At 38.4% G+C, this 19,590-nt stretch overlaps 1 protein-coding gene across 4 annotated transcripts in view; it reads left to right on the forward strand.

Moving 5' to 3' along the window:
• The window catches only part of CDK14 (cyclin-dependent kinase 14), a 323,677-nt gene that overhangs the window by 299,852 nt on the left and 4,235 nt on the right, over positions 1–19,590 (forward strand). The gene's annotated exons all lie outside the window — the stretch shown is intronic.

Genomic DNA, 19,590 nt, shown 5'->3' on the forward strand with positions numbered 1-19,590 from the left:
ATTTGAGGGTGTTCCTTAATTTGTGAAATAGTATTTGATATGACCTTGCTGAACGAAAGTTATGAGCACTGTAATGTGTCATACAAAGAAAAGTCTCTTTTCATCCCCTGTTCATACAAACCTCAATTTAGGAATATACCCAGACAAATATTTAGCTTTAGGGATGTGATTAAGACCTACTGAAGCAAATGAAGTTTCTGAAGGTGCCAGTGTGGGGAACGGGAATTCTCTCAATCTGGACTAAATTTTCTTTAAATTTAAAACTTTAAAGCTTCAAACAAAAGAGACAGGAGTGAGGTCGCTTGCCTTCCCAAAGATCTAAAAGCTATGGTATCAATGCATAGTGGGATTCTAGTATGTATTGCTTTAGCTGCAAGTATTTAATTTATGTTGAAAATACTAATATACAAATTTAACTGAGCAATTCCCATGACTTCCTGTGGAAGAAAGCAATGTGGGAAAACCACATTGACTTCAAACAAGCTCTGTGTGGATACTGGCTTCTTTGCTTGGAGTCCCTTACAGAGTCAGGGCTACAGTCTTCCTATGGTAGTAAAACAATGAAGTTCAGTTTAATCCATGTGTGTGCATAAATACATATATATAAAGATATGTCTTATTGCTTCATAGCTGACATCAAAGTGCACCACTGAGCTGTGGAGCCAACACTTACTGGTTATGGGTGATGGCTGCAGTCATGTTATGAATACATCTACTGCACAGATAATCGGAAGGAACATTCTGTTTGTGTGAGCAATACATTCATTTTTTGTTTGTTTCAGTGGTTGGGGTTTTGGAATATTTTTTTAGGCAAATCTTCTTTAGTAGTACATGCAAACAAGATTTTGGAAGATTTTTTGTGCATGAAACCATTGGGGAGCCAGAGTGAAATAAATTCTTCAATTTGTATTACGATTTCGGCTGGCAAAGACTTCATTCTTTGGACTGGTTTCACTTTGGAGTGGAGGGAGATTTTCAGGTGAATAGGAACTGATTCAACTAGTGCTTAAATTAATAACTGATGTCTTTTTGCTGGGATCATACTCAGTCTGCCAGGAAGGATATGGGACTCATCTGAACTACCGAGGCCATAAGGATGCAGCAAGGATATAGACAACCGGCATTTTTATTTTTCAGTTAGGGCAATTAGTTGCATTAGCTTAATCGTGTCCACATAGCTTGGTTCTTGCAAGGAAATTTTCTGCTTTGGTACTAAAAAATTATCAAAGACTATCATTAGAATTTGATTTTTGTTTGCTGTATGAGTTCATTTAGAGTATGCCAGTGGCTGCTGCAGCCAGTGAACCTAAATAAATGTCTGTTGGATATCTATTTAGCAGCAGGCTCCGGTTTTTTCAGTACCATCACCACATAACCTTTTAAACTAATTCTTGTCTTTGACTTTTCATATTTTATATACTTAACCCCTTGATGCAGATATTTTGCATTAAGTGCTTTAGAAAGCCTGATTTACTGCCTCAAGGGATTAACCAGAATTCCAGTATTCTTGCTTTATCTACATTCATTTATACAGCCCATTTATTTCTAATAAATTCATTGGCCAGATTGTATATCTTTGCAAACTCTAAGCCTGAAAATAAATTTATGCAGTGACACAATGAAAATAATAAAAACTGTCTTGCATATTACTCTTATTCTTGCTTTAAATATCAGCTTCCAAAGGCACAGTGGGTTTATATTCTCCAAGCAAACACCACCTTTGAGGTTCATGCCACAAAAATCTAATTTTTAGTCAATGTCTAAGAGGATTTAATCAAACTACAGGATATATGATTCAGAGCAAAAAATGTAATTAAGAAAAATCTTTTTCTGTAGGCAAAGAGCAGCTTTTTTTCATTAATTTTATCAAGAATGTTGTTTTTCTTGGCTGAAAGCTTAAACATATGGGACAACGGAAGATTTATGAGGTGATCCCCAAAATCACACAGGTTTTGTGTTGCAATGCTGTTTTGCAGTGACCACCAGAGCCCCTATAGCTGAAGGTTTATCAGTGTTTCTTTTTATAAATCTATATTTTCAAAAAGGTCTTTTACTCAGAGATTAGCTTTGAGCTTAATATATGTATACAAAGTCTCAGTGTGTATGTAGTGTGGTAAGCATGCATATTTTAATGTAAACAATTTATAATACTGTAAAAGTTCCTATATCACAATGAAAAATGAAACTGAGGTAAGGATGGATATTTAGACTTCCCATTCACCTACTACATGCATTTCTTTGTCATTGTGCTTTATTTATAAATATGGCAAACTCTCCAGCAGTTGCTGAAAGCCACTAGAATAGAAGATCAGAGACATGATGCCTCTTGCCCTAATTCTTCAAGGTGTCAACACCACTTGTGAGATCTCTGCATTGTAGCCCCAGATGAGGCTGGGTTACTGGGCAGATGTTTGACTTATTTCTCCCTTCTTAGTTTTGACCCCTTAGATTAGAAGTTCAAATTCAGCTTTAACTGACATGTATTTTTAAACCAAATAATATGTATATTTAGTTAACTGTATCAAATTAAATACCTTTTGTATCTTTAAAAAAATCTCTCTTTAAGAAGATCAGTAGTTCACAAGCAGTAATGAAACAAGTATCTTGACAGAATGCTCTTTCATTCCCCATAATGTCAGCAAGAGTGTCTACTTGTTTAATAAACAGAAAAATTCATGGTTCAGTGCTTAAGCCTCTGAGCTGTCTCCCCAACTGTTCCTGGCTGCCAGTATTTTACTTACTCAACAGGAAACTAATTTAATTAGTACAAAGAACAGGCCAATACAGATGCCTGTATGAAATTCTTTCAGTTTTTAGAAGCCATATGCTAAAGTCCCTACATTAGATGGAAAAACAGAGATCATAAATTTTACACAATGAAATATCTGTTATCTTGTATTATCAAAGGTTGCTGTCTCAAATTATGTAACTGTGGTCTTGTAACATCAAACCAGACAAAATATTTCAGTTGAAAGACATAGAAGCCAATAGTAAATTTGTGTAAAGTTTTTTTTTCACATTGCGAATCTTTTCATCCTATTTGTCACTACCTGAGAAGATGTACCATTAGTTCTTAGCAATGCTGTATTCTCCTAAAGTCTGCTTCAAGAACTTTAATAAAGTGGGAATTTCAAACACTAGTTAGGAAATACAAAAATTAAGGTTTCAAATTTAATTTCCTCCACCTGTGGTTTATGCATTCAACTACAGTCATCATTTTGCAGGATCATATACTATTCTTTCTCTGGGACCTCTGATCACTTTTTTACAGGATAATGTATTGTGAACACAGATGGATAGTTAATGTTTCTTTCCCACATTCAGTGTTTGATCCTATCATTATGGCTACAGCATCCATCGCCTGCACCAGGTACGGAATTATTAATTTCCATGATGCATTGTATCTTAGGTCCTTGCCAGCATTGGGAAGCCACCTTCAAAGTACCTCGATGAGCTGAGATGGTGTGGAGGTGTCAATTTTACACACTAGGAGCTGAGGCACATGTATTAAAATGGCAATTGTTAAAAATAAATCAATTTTTCTTGCCTGATTTCTCAGAGGTCCTAGAATCTTTTAGTGCTTAGTATATTCAGATTGGGTTTCATTTTGCATTGACCTCAGGTGGAGCAGTGAATGCTCAACGTACCAGCAGCACAAGCCAGGAACCATCTTGGATTATACAGAAAATAAGAGTTGCCATGTGAATGTCTTTAGAAAAAAAACTAAATAAAATAGGCTAGTATAATTTCTCTAGCATCATGTAGGAGCTCTGATAAAACTTTTTTAGCATCATGTAGGAGCTATGGCAGAAGCAGGATTCAAAAGCAACTTTCTAGGCATTTGGCCACTGAAACTTTTGTACTTTTTCTCCTCTCCAGCTAAACTTACTTTACACCTTCCAGCTTCCACAAGAAAGGAGTCAAGGGTCTTATTTTCAATAAAACTCTTTGTCTTACAAAAGCAGCATGTAGTTTGAGCAGTGAACATGGCAAGGGTCTCATATGGGGCAAGAAAAGGATCATGTGTTAAAGGCTACTACAGATGTAGAAGGGATTAGATGCAATATTGCACAAGCATTTTTAAATCCTTTCAAGAGATGTAATTTCCCAAATTTTCAGAAACTGAGGAAGTGAAAGAAAAATGTTTCAGTGTATGGAATCATACTGATGCCTTCTTTCACCTTCATCAAGATGTGTTGTCAGTGGGTTTCATACCTTTCAACCCACAGTGTGAGGCCAGTAGGTAGCAGTAGGAGGTGATTATCCTGTGTCAGGCTGACACAAGAGAAAACACAGTGCACTGTGCAAACAAGCTTAGCTGCTGTTTGTTGGAGAGGAGATAATGTTGTGTGACCCAAGAATAATAGGTCCTCCTGCTACTGCTGAAAAGACCTGTAGGCTCCTGGCTGTATGCTGTTTGCCATCTGCCCTCTGCCTCTCCATGTCTTCTTCTGCCTCTTTTCTTGACAGTCGTGTCCCTATTCCCTAACCTCACGCTTCTGCCTGTTTTCCTTCTCCTTGTCAAAATGGAGTCAGCCATGGTATTACGCTTGGTAGTGCCTGTCCTGATCACTGGGTGTTTGACTCAAAAGGTATTTTTAATATTGCTCTGGTGCTTATCTCCACACCCCACCCCCCAAAAAAAACCCAAACAAAAACCAAAATGAAAATGGCATTTGCAAGGATGGGAAGAGGAGTCTGTCTCTCTCCTTAACAAAGTTTAATGTTACGAAAGTTGGTTCTTTCTCTTTCAGCATGTTATTCTTCTGTCTGTTTTGTTTTCCTGCCTGTCCTGGTCAAAGATTGAATGACTGAGAACATGGCAAATCCTGGCTTTCTCGTTTAACCACTTGACATTACATTTAGAGCTAGTTTGCACAAGATATGTGAAAAGCAAAGAGCCTCACTTGCATGCTGGCTTAGCTGCCAGGAACATTTTCCCCTCCCATCTGCCGCATTCATTATTATTTAAAAGCAAATCAGGAGGCAGAATTGGATTAGCAGAGTGGGTGGCACCAGTGGAAAACAAGCTCTGTGTCGGCAATCACCCTGCCAAGTTAATGTGAAATTGCCCGTTTTAGCTGGCAGCTTCAGCTTAGCCTGATGTGATGACATATGGGCCTGGAGGGTAAGAATCTATTTCCATATTATAGCAGCTTCTGCTGTGAAACCTCATAGTTTGTAGCTGTATGGTTGCCTGGCTTCAGCTGCAGACTGCTGTCCTCATCTGCTCTGCAGCACTGGGCTCCTTCGCTGTCATCTCCACTTTTTCCTGATGTCTTCTTGGTGGCTTTACCTATGTGTTGATGCCTGGTTTGCCCCCAGCTATTCAGTTGGTCTCAAGCCATAAGCGTATTGAATGTCAAGAAGCAAAATAGGGAATCTCAGGAACCAAAGGAGAGAAATCAAGCCTTTGCTTTGACTTTTAAGGGTCAGTAGTTTCTCAAAACAGCAGGAATATGTATAAATAATGTACTGTGTGTGTTATACATCAACTTTAAACTTAATCACCTCATAAATAGGTGTTTACAATGTTTACAAATGAAAAATTAACTTCTTTAAGTTAATAAAAATTCTCTGTTTCAAATATTAGTGTTCTAAAATTTTCCAGGATATGATTTCAGCATCCAATGTTATCTATTGTACTTCTGCATAAAGGAGGTTTTGGTGCCTTGCATTGAAATCCATGTGACGGGTACCACCAACTTAGTCAGTTCTGTAAAATAAAGGTATTTCAGAAACCAGACTGCCCCTAAGCCCCTCAGCTGCAATTAGTGAGTTAACAATAATATTTCTTATTTCAGAAATCTCTTTTTCATCCTCCACTTACTATATAAAGAAAATAATTAAAATAACTCTATGCAAAGCCCTTTCAAAGCACAAAGTATGTATCTCTGAGTTTACAGTACCATTACTGGCAGTCATAGCTTGTAGGGATAAATATGTTCTGAGGAGGGAGAGTTACAGGCTGTTGACATGTCTTTAAACTATTTATTGTCATTTCCAGAATTTCCACTGCCTTTTTTGATCAGGTTTGTTTTTTTTTTTTGTTTGTTTTTTTCCCACTTTGGGCACGGTCTACTGGTAGACGTTACTTTAGAAACCTTTGTTTTGGGGATAGTGAAGGGGAGCAGAGAAACCTCGCTGATGAGAGTATATGATCCACTTCTGTGCAATGTGACAAATGGAAGAGTTTATTCCTACTGGTCTTCGTTATCACAGCCTGTGTGTGGTAGGAACCCTGATATAATGTATTTTGACAAAAGTGGACAAAACATGATGCATGATGCCATTAAAAAACCCCAAGTGCTTGTAATGACTTCTGAGCTCAGTGGTGCCTCAGAAGATGGGAAGTCTTCCTCCCCAGCTGTGTCCACTGCTTTCTGCTCATGCTGCGGTGCGGGGCTTCTTGTGCATGACATGACAGCGTCATCTTCCTGCTGTTCATTCACATGGGTTGAGAGAAGTGTCAGAAAATGGGCAAATATGTCCCAATCAAAGTCGAATGCTCTTGAATATGTGAGTCTTCATCAGCAACTGGCTGTAAAAGCAGAACATAATGCACCAGTAAAGCAGTTAGATGGCATCATTATTAATATATCAAACCAAAGGACTAACATTTTGGAAGGATTTCATTCTGTGATGAACTCAATTTATGAAGTCCCTGCTGGTGGTAAGAGATGTGATCAGTGCTCAGGCTCCAGTAGCAGCATCTTTGTCACTGCCTGTGCGGAGACCTAAACATATCACTTAGGCACAAAGTGGCAGCTTAATTCTTTGTTCATTCTTTATAAGTGAGCTAGTTATTCATTTCTTCATACGTAACTGTTACCATCCTTCATACCTAAATTTTCTTTTGTTTCTGGATTAAATTAAAAGGTGGCTGTCATTTTTTGGAAGGTTTTATAATCTGAGATAATAGGAGTGTTTCTTTTTGAAAGCCTGTATTTAAGGTTAAAAGGGGTAACTGTATACAGAAAGTCACAATGTTTGTAGAGAGCAACGTGGTGTTCTCCTGGTGCATCTATTTCACCTTCTTTTGATAATTAAAGCCAGAGCATGTCTTTTACAGAAATGCCAGGTATCATTCTGTATTGTTATTTTCTGCCCATCTGTTCTTCTCTTTCCCCCCATTTCCTGTAACAGTTTTCAGCCTTGTGTCTTTGATATATTTCCTGGAGACTAAGCTACACTTCACATGACATAAAATGAATACAAGCTGATCAGGTGTATTGAACTTCAGTCGCCACGAACAAATAAGGTCTTACTGTAGTGCATGCTATTCAGTAATGCTAAAGAAGTTTCAGTTTGAGAAAAGCCATTGTAAATGAATTTATATGTCCACCCAGATTTATTTTAATTAAAATCATCCAGGAGTCTTAGCTGTTGCTTTGACTACTAAGTACTTACAAATAAGCTTAATAGACATGTTTGTTGTTTCCACAGCTGTAAAAATACATAGTCTGCTACATGATTGTTTTTTTATCTGATTTATTTAACTAGAGTTAGGTAAAGATGCAATTTATAGGGAAGGTTAAAGGGTCAAAATCCTATTTAATTACCTTATACCCACTTGGAAAGTAGCCAAGGCAAAAGAATGCAGTGAAAGTAAACTTCAAATAATATGAAATCTTTGAAAAGGACTAACAGCCTTTGGTGAAAGGCTTTCCTATTCTTAAGCTTGCATTATTTAAACTATTTAAATGGGCTGTGCAAAACCTTACATTTATAATGGAGCTTCAAAAAAACGATTAAGTATTTCTTCCAGTTACAAGAAAACTGATGCTTACAACTGTGAAAGAAAAGCCTTTACTACTCCATCTTACCATGATCCCTGTTCTTGCATAACACAAAATGGTTGATATGTTGCACCTGATTTGACATCTACTATTTCTGCCACATATGAAGCCTCTCAAATGTGTGAGACTGCTTTTTAAAAATATATAAATCTTACAAAAAACAATTGGGGCAGGGGGATGGGGGGGGGAAGCCTCTATAATATCTGAAGGAGGCCTGATTTTCAAAGAATGTTGATGCTGCACAGTTTCTAAAAGTTGTGTCTATGAGAAGTACATCATTCCCAAACTATGCGTTATATTTGGACATCTCAGTCATACATATGGAAAAGGTTCTTACAAGCCAGAGTGGGAACTCTGAGAAATAAAATCACTGAGCTGCTTTGCAATCTCTTTATATACTAGATAGGATATCCTCATTGCTGTAGTGATGTTCTGTAGAGGTGCCAATTCTGGAACATTTTTTCCATTTCGTTCCTACAGAGACCGCACTGGGGAAATATTTCTGTTTCAGTGCTCCATATGGTTTTGTATGTAAAAATGGAACTGTCAGGAAAAAACACAGCTGGCCTAAAGCTGCCAGTAGCTATTCCTAATGTCATAGATTTTTAGCAAGAATCCCAAGTGGGAGTTGTATAGGTGAAAGGACTGCATAGCAGAATCAGTAAGTACCAGCAGAGCCTATAGGGAATGAGCTCAGAGGCAAGCAATGTTCCATATAGACACCATGCATTTCCTCAACTGGGATTTTTTTCTCCTCTGCCCCATTTTAGCCTTCAGAACTCTTGTATTGGGAAACAATTCAGGCTTGGAAAGGTCAATTCCAAAGACTTTCTGATATCTCTGTCAGTACCATTGTATGGCATTCATGGTATGGGTGGACACACAGCCTAAGAGCTTTGAACATAATGGTATTTGGAAATATATTCCAAAATCTAAATACATCTATTATTTAAACTTGCCATTCATTTAATAAACTATAACTGTGGGAAAAATCCTTAAGATTCAGCACGTGAGGTCTGCATACTGACTAATTTTATGTGTTCTTAAGGGTTGCAGTGTTGTCCTAAAAAATGTATTTTAATTGACATTACTACTTTGGCATGACACTCAGTCTCTGAAAAACCACAGCAGCAAGTAGAATGTATAACCAGATGGTGCTTGGCTAGAAGATCTTTGCTATCCAGAAGGTGACTGCAATGATGTCTGTTCTGTTAAGCTAAAGCAAAGGCATTTGTAACTCCACATTCCATATTAATTAAGAATTCCTTGCTGGTTTGAAAAGTTTGGAAAAAGCTCAGGGAAAAACACTAACAAAACTAAAAATACAGGTGAGAAATTTAATATTTTTTTTCTTAGTTTACCCATCCCTTTTTCTTCTTCTCCATCTTCTTCTCCATCTGATAAATAGCTCATCCCTTTTTCTTCTTCTCCATCTGATAAATAGCTCTCTCTTTCCTGAACAAGAACTAACAAATATAATTTAATTCCAAACTGGCTGCAGGTATTTTCAGGCTACTCCAATTATTTTGGTAATGATAAATATTCACTCTTTGTTTTCTTAATGTTTAGCATTTATCTGTTGGAACTAAGGTAATTTCTAGTGCTGTGATCCCTTGGAGTGGATTCTTTGTTGCTGTAAACTGCCAGCTGACTAGCAAAACGGTCCACACCCATCTCAAGACTATGCCATGGCTACTTTGCACTGATTACACTAGAAGCATTATATTTATTCCAAGAGCACTTATCTCTCAAGAAGTAACTTGGCTAATATTAACAGTCAAATGTATACAAAATGCCCTATTTTTAAGTACCTGTGGATACTTTAATCTTTGCATGAGGTAATTTTCAGGAGTACATGAATGCTAATGAGTCATCTGGCAGGCATTTAGTCTATCATATGTCATTGTCTCCAGCAGACTTTGTGTTGGGGATAAAAGCCATGACAGGGAAAACTAGGAATAAATTTCCAAATAAGTTCCCTGGAGTTATTTACTTGTTATGTTAGAAGGGGGGGAGAGGAGGGAGATGGTCAGGCATGTTATCTCATTGGACTTTTGAGTTGGTCAGCTGCTGTGCTTCAGATAGGAGAAATAATCTTAGATTCGGGTTGATAAATAGCACTGTTAAACAACAGCGACCATCGGTCCCAAGGCTGGCAGTCAGTAAGTTTCATTCATGATATTTAGATTGGCACAGGGTTTATCAGCTCTCCCTGAACTCCAGGGTTGTGTTCTTCGTTCAAAGCTACAGACCTATAAAGAATCTGAAGCTTTTCTCATCCCTTCTAAAGTCTCTGAACTCTGGTTAAATCTGACTTGAAGCTTCACAAACTGTTAAACATCTCCTTGATATGTTGGCAGGCCAACATATTTTTACTGCTAAAAAATGAAAACCAACCAAAAAAATCCAAGGAACTTCCAGTCAGAGACATGGGCTCTCAGCCATCTCTTGTTTGCTGCTCCCTTGAAACATGTACAGGAGATTATCCTTATTAGGCAATCTTACGGGTATTCTGAGATCTTTTGAGTATGGTTTTCTTCCTTTTTAATTAGTAGGTCATTATGTGACAACTTCTTTCTGCTCCCCTGAGTGGCCAGCTAAGGCAGATTTCACTGTTTCTGGATACCTGAAAATAATTAGTCGTTTGTGAGTTGGGAAGTGGCTTCAGACTTTAGAACATGAAGCTTCGTTACAAGTAATGCACCGGGGAACTGCTGTTGATGAAAAATAAGGATGTAATCCCGAATTTTTGTCTTTGCAGGCAAAAGCAGTGTGGTACATTTCTGCCTAGCTTTATGGAGGCAGTTCTTTCCTCCTCCTTCACCAGTTTCCAATCCCATAGTTGTACTGGTGCAACTATTTATAAATTTGATATATAACTGGATCACTGAGAAGATCTACATTAAAAATAATCCCTCTTCTGATACTTTCAGTGATCCAGTGGTTAGGGAGTCAGTCCCACAGACGTTTTATCAGGGCAAGTGACGGGTACAAGTTGCAGGGCACGAATAAGGAGTGAGGTTTGTGGGCAGTGGGAATTTCTCAAACTGGCTGTGCTACAAGGATGGGACACGATGGAAGCTTGTCTCACTTGCACCCGGTTGGTTGTGGTTGAATCTCCAGCCCCTTTCATTTCTTCGTTTAGCAGGAGAGTGCAATATTGAAATCTCTCAGCAGCCCTTCTTGGTGCTCCCTTTCTTCAGAGAGTGATTCAAACCAGTGACAAACCTGCTAGCCAGAGCTAACACCTGTTAGTGGCTGTATGTCATCTTCCATCAGGCATTTCCCTTTCTGTGTTCTGTTATATGCAACCATAACTGATAGGTGGTTGTTTGTTTTTTTTTTAGTTTCAGATGTTTTAATTAAGCTATCTACAAATTTTGTTCTGGCGTAGCATTTACTTATTTGTTTCAGTGTAGAAAGCTGGTGCTACAGCTGAGATAAGGATCCCATTGTGTCAAACACTGTATGTTTAGGTTCTCTTACTATAGATCCGGGGAGACAGCATTTCTCCAGTTCACGTTCAGTCAGTTCCTCTTTGGCAGGCTTTTTTACAAGTTACCACAATTTAGACACATTGCAGTTTAGACACATCACATTAATCATGGGGAAGAAAGACGGGGGCTTGTTTGTGTTGCTTGCATATTGGAATCTAGAAAATCTTTGAGTTACATCTTTCAGTTTTGCTACAGATATAGTCACGAGTGAAAATATATGCCTTTATAGGGGTTCAGTTTCAGAGGAGACAAATCTTTTAAGCTATTAAAAATATAAATAACATCCTGAAGCCTTTGGAAAAGTAAAAACAATCAGGAGGGTGTAAGAATGTGTAAGGATTTGGCTGTTTGTCAGGTTTGAGAAGTTGGTTCTTGCAAACAAGTAGCACTAATATTTTTCTGGTCTTGATGTGTACCAAAACCCTCAGCTTGTTTTTTTGTTTCTAATAAGGTTTCTATGGCTTTGCTTGCAAAGTATACTGAGCTCAATAACACTGCTATTTTTGTAGTATCTTCATCTGAAGTATTAGTTTTCCCAGAGCTCGCTCACAGAGGACTGTGCTTTATTCTCAAAAACTAGAAGACATGTAGGAGATTCAGTCCTGGCCATTTTTCATGTGAAGCCTTATTCAAATAGTAATTGCAAAAGGCTTTATGGAGTTTTTTCTCAACTCAAAGAAAAAACTTCAGCTGTGGGCAGCTAGGGTAGGAAAGTATTCTTTCTGAAAGACTCAGAGAAATCTAATTTGGAAGTTACCACCACCACAAAAAAGTTAAAGGTATACATACAAATCAACTGTGAAACCAATCTTTATCAAATATCATTGGAAGTGAATACTGTAAACAAAATATATTACAGTGAGGATCAGGACTTACATTCCTTTTATTCCTAGCAAGACATACTATGAAGGAATTCATTACAATATTTTGAAGACACCCATGTGCAAAGTATGGTTCGTTTACAATTATTGATATGCATACATGCTTCTTAGCAACTGGTGTAGAATATAAGGGTAAGTCTTTGCCCTTCAGAATCAGCCTTCCACACTGGACTGTTGGATACATGTTGGCAAAGTCCTAGATGATGTAGGACTTTCATTTTGGACTCTTATTGTACATAAAGGTACAATTTGGAAAACTCACACTCCAAGTAAGGCTTTCAACAACTTCCAGAGTTTGCAGTTGTTCTGATATTGGCATTTTTGTTAAATTTAACCATATTTATGTAATTTGAACTGGTGGCTCCAGCTAAAATTGGGCACTCATCTGGGGACACACTCTAAAACCAGAGGCTGTGATATATAAAACAGCCCCTATAACAAAACAGAGGCTACAGGGAATAAAGTGACTTTCCTATGGTCACATTCACCCAAACTCTTGGTTTCTACTTTCCAGCCTCATATCCACTGTGCTACAGAGCTCTCACCTTTAATAAGGTTATGTCACTTGTTTAATGTACATATACTCCTTATACTCATAAATCATTTATTTTATAATTGTGTTATTATTCTAGCTTTTTTATTTTCTGACTAGTTTACAGACCTTGTCTAGCACTCACTTCTTTCAGGGTCATCCCCTTGCACCCACCCTGAAATTGCAGTCACCTCCCATACACAAATCCCTTTATTTGGAATTGTGGTACTCTGCACAGAGGCAAAGTCCATCTGTGAAAAATTCTTTGTGGGAAAAGGAATTCTGAAACCAGGAACTTGTCTGTATATAATCTGTATTATGGTTCATACGTTAGAACTGTGGAGAAGAACATACAGCAATATTCATTGCTGAAGACAGAGTCTGGGAGATCAGTGTGGATAAGGATACCAATGGAGTAACTAAGACACAGCAGAAAAGAGCAGGAAAAATTAATCAGTAAATGCTTGGTTACTTATTTGTCAAATGTGGCTTACTTCTAATGACTGACAGTAGTTATAAGTATCCCATACAGCACTGTATCTGTGAAAGACTGACAGACAACAGTGGCAAAGATAATCCAGAGGTGTCATTTAAACATTAAATGAGATTAAAGATCGCTAAAGAAACGTGAAGGGAATTGGAAAAGATATGGCCTGTGTAAGGGAGGGAAGGCGAGGATGTTCTTTAGTTACAGCAGGGCAGGATCCTGAGCTGACACTATAAACTGACCATGTCAACACAGGCTTTGGCACAAGCTGAAATTAAATTGCAATAATTTGGCTTCATTCAACTCCTGAAAGCTGCTTTATAGACACATCACAGGGAAGAAGACATTTTGTTTCAGTGCTATTTTAGAAGTAATGCAAATCCACCATTTTCCTGTGTGTTATGAGATAAATTTGAGTTCAGGAATCACATACCAGCCTATAGCAGAAAATATTCTCTTCAAACCCTTCTCAGTTTGTAAAAAAAATCATAGTTTTTCTAGTGTAATTTTTTTTTTCAAATAAATTTTTAATGACAGCCTTAAGTCTTGCCTCTCCTGTGTATTTTGGGGCATGGATAACTAGATAAAACCAAAGCCCAGCGGAAAGCAATTTTAGTAATCTTATATTTAGCCTTAGTGAACAGTATTCCTCGGGAAGCCACAAACAAGGTATAGTCCATTGAAGAAAACCTTTCAACAAAGCTAGGCTGATACTGAAATAATCTTTGAACTAACACCTCTGAAGATACACAGAGCAACTTTATAGGCAGCAGCGTACTGAGCCTTGTCCATGGGGTAATTCAGAGCCTGAGCTAATAATACTGCAGATCATTTATTTTTCATATATTAGAACAATCACATTCCTTTTAAATCTCACAGAACAAAACTTCCCTACAAAAGAGAGTGCTCTTTACAGTCTGACAGCTGCATATTGTAAAGCATATGTTTATAGAAAAGTCTTCATTGTATCCATGCTGTCCACACACATTCAGACTCATACGTGCACATTATTTGCATGCTTGCATTTGTGCACAGATATTACAGACACAGATGTAAAATGAGATGTGTATGTATGTATATATGTGTATATATATTTTTGAAGGGGAGAAAGAATTTATGGGAGGCTGGAGAGATTTAATTTGCCTGCTTGTATTTAGCACTTAAGGGCTTATATAGTCAGTTTGCTTAAAAGAGTGAAGAAGTACTTATTGCTTATGCCTCAAATCAGAAATGCATGAAGTGCAGCTGCAGAGATAATATATTCTCCCCAAAGGCTTTGGCTGAGCAAATTAGGTGTCAATGGGGTGCCTGTGCCGGCAGTACTCTCTCTAATTAGTCTCTTGAGCCTAGTTGGTGGCGGGTATAAGATGATCTAATCAATTGGTCTGTGTCTGATGGTACGTGTAAAAATCCTAGCAGGCAGAGCTGTCTCCCACAGGTCAGTCACCTGCACAGCAGGAACGCTCATTTTCATTTTTCATCTCTTCTATCACATGATGCTGACAGTTGGTTTTAAGAAAATTAAGTCCAAAAAATATCTAGTTCATAGGGCATGTAGGTCAAAATAAAGTTGCATTATGGGTATTGGCAATTCAATTAATTAATATTTATAGCAACGAGTTGCATGTAGATATTATCTGAGTGCAAATAGTATTGATAATGTTTGGTTGGCTTTTTAAAATGACTTCTCTAACAAAGACTAGAATAAAAGGAGAGGGGAAAAGTCACCTGTTAATAGTATACTTGTTTTAAAGAGAATGAACAGCGTCTGTGGTGTGTGCATGTAGGAGAGGAAGAAAGAATATATTGTTGATGGTCTTAAATACCCCCACATTTCAGCTCATAGAGAATACAGTACCCCCAGCTCACATTTTTATTTTAAATCTGGCCTTGTAGAATGAATACTCTTATAATAATGCTAAATCAGCTGCAACACAAATAGACTTGCATTCTGAGTGTGGTTTACATGCTAAGGACTCTGCAGGAGCACAGCTCCACCCTATGTGGTAATTTACACAAAAATTAGGAGCACCTGGAGAAGGAAGCTTATGCTGCCAAAAGAAGCATGTATTTAATTGGTGATTTGCATTTTTAAAGGAAAGGACATTCTTTTAGTAATTAAAACAAAGAAAAATACTTGGGATTTAATCACTGTCCTCTGCCTCATGTCTTGAGAGCATGATTAATGTTTAAATTACAAGCTTTAGGATCCCTTCTTAGAACCACTGTTAGATCAACAGTTACTGCATTCTGAAGTTGGTCTCTGCCAGTTATAAGGTGGGTTAATACCTTATTTTATCCCATTCAGGATCTGGGACAAACAGGATTTATGGAGCAGATTATTCCTCTAGATAAAAAACATACAACTGAGTTACTTGATTTAGGTAATTTGATAATTCAAGCACACCATTAACTTGCTTGTAATCTTCTATTAGTTTTAGTAGAGGTGTCATGAAAACCTGGACCTATGGTGAAAAAATACAACTTCGTTTTTAAGGCAGTCTGTTACATTTCAGGTTTTGTTGTTGGGTTTTTTTGTTTTTTAGTTTTCCTTATGGGAAATCACAAGTTGTAAATATTCCATTTAACAATTTACTCTTTTATAAGCAAAGTTGTGACCAGAGGCTATAAACACAATCTGCCAAGTCACCAGGCAAAACTTTGCTTTGTATGATCAGGAAAATGTATTAAATTCTAAGCAAGGATATTTCTAAAATACATCTTAAAAAATGCAAAATGGGAGTACTGAGCCATGTGGGAACTGAACAGCAGCACTGTGCAGAGGGCCCTGCCTTGAGTCTTGGTTGAGTGAACAACTCATGTTTTGGTTCTAGTGCCCCACTGAAGAAACAATGGTTTTTTTTAATAAAAAGAGTGGTTCACACCAATCTAAAATTTCACATTGGTTTAATAAAAAATATTTAGTAAATTTAATTTATTTAAAATAAAACAATTTAATAAAAATTGGTTTAATAAAATCCACAATAGTGGATTTTCTGCTGTTGACAAAGAGACACCCTCCTCTTCCTCCATTTTAGGTTAGGTGTCTATTTGATGTGATGCAATGAGACTCATCTTAAACAAATCCAAAGCAAAGAGAAGGAGGTCTCCTGTCCCACAGCACAGGGGTTACAGGGCTCCTCTGCAGTGGCATATCTTTGTTGGGTTTCTTCCTCTGCCTTGCCTAGAAGACTCTAACCATGGAGGCACTCCCAGGCTGAGGGAAGGGATTTCATCTCTTGACTCCACTTCGAATAAACAATAAACATTCAGTGAATTAGAGAGGCAAATGCAAGCATTATGTTTTTCCAGTGTGTATATTTCTACCCAGCAGGCCTGTTCACTGTGTCGGAGCTCAGACAAGGATTTTATACACAGTGGAATTACCTTGGCAGACAAAACTGAGGGTTCAGCCTCAGAACAACCTGGCATTCGGCTGCTGGTGTGAGCAGCAGGGGCCATCACGTATGCTGCCTTCCCAAACTGGGCAGCCATGCATTTCAGCACAGTTTCAGAGAGACTGTGACCACCAGCCATTCCCTGGTTCCAGTTGCTCTATGTCTTCTCACTTTCCCCAGCCAGAACCATTGGGGAAATGTGGCATCAAATCACCTTCTTTTCCAGGGAGCTTCCTGTTTGATCTAGTCTAAATCTTGTGCCTATGCAGAAGGTGGGAGGTCACATTGCCCACCATACCATTCCACCAGGAAACCAGTTACCCCAGTTGCAGCACTGGCATAGCAGGACCCAGCAAAGCTGGAGCTGGTGGAGTTGTGGTCATCAAACTGTCCACTGTCTCACACTGAGCCAGAGCAGGAAGACAAATGGGATTCAGCAAAAATATTTGCAATCTCCATGCATGTTTATGTAAAGTTTCCTACCCTTTCTTAGTCCTCTGTGCTCTGCCTCGGTCTGCATTGGTGCTGGCACTGGTTGCCAGTACGTAAAGGGTTTTTTTCCCCTGTGATAAATGGTACCAGCTGTCAGTTTGTTCATTTCTAAGGAAGCTTTTAATGTTCTAGGGCTTGATCCTGGAAGTGCTAAGCTTCTGATGAAGGTATTCCCCATTTCAAAGGCTCAAGCCCTGCCCTGGAGAGCATGTCATCAGCTTTGCCTATGGAGCCAAACTCAAAGCCAGAGAACAGTATTGTCACTAGGAAGTTGTAGCACAACCTTGGGAAAAGTGTGACAGTCACCTCCTTTAGAAATTTTCCTGAGGTCCACTGATAGAAAGAGAAAGTTCTGTGTAATTAATGTAATAGCAGTTTTTTTCAAATTTGAGCAATTTAGTAACTCCTGAAAAAGCCTCCATCTAGAGGCTTTTCTATCTGTATCATTTTGTTACCTGTCCTAGATGTCTCTGTTGCTTATGCCGATCTCTGGAACTTCAGAAATTTGGGCTTAGCCTGAATTCAGGCGAGCTGTTCTGGATCTGGGCAGATGTGGCTTCCAGACCTCAAGCTGACCTTCCACAGCTGCAGTGTGGGTGGCAGTGGGGAAAAATGCAAGCTCCGAATTGAAAGGAGCTTTGGGAATTTAGTTGCTTCTTTGTAAGGAGGGGCTCCAAAAAGATCATTCCTAAAAAGTGCTTTTGATGGATGGGAAATGCAGAATTTTGGGAATATTGTCAACAGCGTTTCACCACTGAGCAGTTGTGAATCTCTGCGTGTTCCAAACACTGCTTTTCTTTTTATAGCTTATGAAGCGTAAACTAAATGGATCAGCTCTAATGTATTCCTTGAAACAAGATTTATTGGTGCTTCATCCAAGCTCCTAGATCCTGGAGAAAGTGGGACTTTAATGTGGAGTAGACATTCCCCACAAACTCCAGAGACATTTAGGAAACACCCGAAGCAGGACTCAAGAGGTGCAGACCAAGGTCCAAGAGGGCCCAAAATACTGCCATGCCTCATGTGGTTGGACTCGATGATATGTGGTTGGACTCGATGATCTCAGAGGTCCCTTCCAACCACTAAGATTCTGTGATTCTGTGATCATTAAGAACAAGCATTTGCTAATCCACTTCAGGTATTCTGGCACTTAAAGGGCAGAATACCTGAGCTCTCAAGAACCATGACAGAAACCCTGGAAATTATGAAAGTTAGATGTTGTGTAGAGATTAGGCTGTTTTGACGAAAGCTGCAATTAAAATTGTGTGCTTGAAACTACAGTTCAAAACTGATGCCTTGTTTTTCTCCTGCTTGGAAATGAGAGCTAGACTAGATGCACTGGCACCTGCATCCAGTTTGATTTAAATAGTTTTAGGACATGCTAATGCAAACCAGTTCCATGCTCAATGAATATTTCAGCGTTCTTAAGTGGTAAAATTCCTCCATATATGACTGTCTTCCTGCAACTACATTTTAAAAGTATAGCAGGTCTCTAGTTACAATACTTCGTCATAAAAAAACCTCATAAAACAAATATATTTTGAACTTTAGAAAAGACAGAATTTCTCAGAAAGTCTCACTTTATTAATTGGCATTTATTAAGAGTTAAATATGTTAATTATAAAATCCTTCCAATGGCTCCAGTCCATCTACCCTCCATTTAGCCTTCACCTGGCTCTTCTTGCAGTGTTGCATCCTTTCTTTGAGAGTAAGGCTTCCCACGTTCTCAGCCTGCCTCCTGTTTTGTGGAAATCTCAAAAACATCAAGGTACCTTCTTGCAAGTTTAATCACTGCTTTGAGCCTATACAAACAGGAATCAGCAGAGTGAAAGACAACATAAGCAAATCTATTGATACAGTATTTATTTTTGGCATATGAAAGGAGATGTTTTAGTTATCTGCCTGTTAATAGAAAAACACTGACATAAAGGTGAGTATGTTTCAATGCAGCACACCAAGGAGCTCCATAACCTGGTTGTGTTTGCAGAAACGTTCATGCTGTGCCCCAAGGCGCCTCAGATACCTCTTGGGAAGCAAACCTGAGGAGACCGTTTCATAAACTAGTTGCAAGCATTGCTGTGAAGGTGATCACTAGGGACTCCGTGAGGAAGGGGTCACAAAGAGCTTGTAAACTCTTGAAGCTGTGCCAGCACTTGGCAACCTTCCTTTGCATTCATGGAGTATGACCACCTTTAGAAGAGCTAACTTTCTATTTATGGCTGCCTGTAATTTTCATGGAGAATCTGAGTGCTGATAGCACCTCTGAAGATTAGCACTCGGGACAGAGATACGTGAATATGGATTAATATATGTCACTTAGGCAACCACCCTGAAAACACTGGTTCATTTTTAAGTTCATTTTCTGGAGATAACAGCTCTAAAAGTGTTTTGAAATACCGTCCTTTGCTCTGAGCTGGCGTCTTCATAACTGACTAACCTATGTTTTACCAAGTAAAAATCATTAAAAAGTGCAATTTGTGAGGCTTATTCTAATTTATATTTTT

This window comes from Calidris pugnax, unplaced genomic scaffold (genome assembly GCF_001431845.1).
Source record: "Calidris pugnax isolate Ruff unplaced genomic scaffold, ASM143184v1 scaffold101, whole genome shotgun sequence".
Classification (NCBI taxonomy): domain Eukaryota; kingdom Metazoa; phylum Chordata; class Aves; order Charadriiformes; family Scolopacidae; genus Calidris; species Calidris pugnax.